Here is a 1,370-nt window from a genome sequence, read left to right as displayed (position 1 = left end):
TACAGGGAACTGAACCAGGACTTCATGGTGCCAGTGGAACCGCCTCCAGATCAACTCTCGGAAAACCAAAGAGCTGGTGGTGGACTTCCGCCGGGGTAAACACTGTCCTCCGGAACCAGTGAACATCCAGGGAAAGGACATTGAGATTGTGAAATCTTATAAGTACCTGGGTGTTCACTTGAACAATAAACTGGATTGGACTAATCATACAAATGCACTTTACAAAAAGGGTCAGAGCAGACTCTATCTGCTGAGGAGACTGAGGTCCTTTGGAGTGCAGGGAGCACTCCTGAAGACCTTTTTCGACTCTGTGGTGGCATCAGCCATTTTTTATAAAGTGGTCTGCTGGAGCAGCAGCATTTCGACAGCTGACAAGAAGAGACTCAACAAACTTGTCAGGAAGGCCAGCAGTGTGCTGGGGTGTCCACTGGATACGGTGGAAGTAGTGGGAGACAGGAGGATGATTGCTAAACTGTCATCCCTGATGGACAACATCTCCCACCCCATGCAGGACACCCTGGCAGCCCTGTACAGCTCCTTCAGCCACCGGCTGCTTCACCCCCGGTATGTGAAGGAGAGGTATTGAAGGACCTTCCTTCCTGCTGCTGTCAGGTTACACAACCAACTCTTTATAATACTTGTTTTTATTTCATTTTATTTTATCTTGTTTTTCTTTTACTATGTCTCTTTTTTCACATTATACTCTATGCTGCTGTAACCCTGTACATTTCCCCGCTGCGGGACTAATAAAGGATTTTATCTTATCTTAAGATAATCTTCCTGTCTGAACTTGCGCTAGAGCTTAATTTGTAATGAAATCATGTCCTCAGTACCAAGGAACTGTAGCAGTTCCTGTAGCAATTCCTTGGTACTATGGTGTAAGTGTCATTGTTTGGGTTACCAGGCACCCGCATGTTTTGGAAAAAAGCCTGGCGAGTGTCCCAAGTAGCTGATACCATGACACTGAATAGATGGGAGGCCATCAAAAAATCCCTGCACCTCAGTAACAATTAAGAGAGGCAGGAGGGAAATTATGATCCACTCCACAAGATCTGACCACTGGTCACTCATCTAACCTCCAAACTGACGTCAATCCCAAAGGGCGAGAATCTTGCTGTTGATGAGCAGATGGTTCCTATAAAATACTCGTCTTGGCTGGCTCTTACAATGTCACTAGTCAATTCTTGCAAGCCAAAAAGTTTAAAATATTGCAGCAAATTTTCAGTAATTTTCCTTGAATATGAACAGGAAATAAGTAACAAACACTTCATGGTCGGAACAGATTCTGTGTCACATTTTTCCACCATATTAGTTTTGCCTTTAGTTTTTACCTCAAAAAATATATATGTAGAAAATGTATTTAAGTTCAC

This window comes from Anoplopoma fimbria, chromosome 21, assembly GCF_027596085.1.
Source record: "Anoplopoma fimbria isolate UVic2021 breed Golden Eagle Sablefish chromosome 21, Afim_UVic_2022, whole genome shotgun sequence".
NCBI classification, from domain to species: Eukaryota; Metazoa; Chordata; class Actinopteri; order Perciformes; family Anoplopomatidae; genus Anoplopoma; species Anoplopoma fimbria.
The sequence above is the reverse complement of the archived record's forward strand: the minus strand, read 5'-3'. Positions refer to the sequence as shown.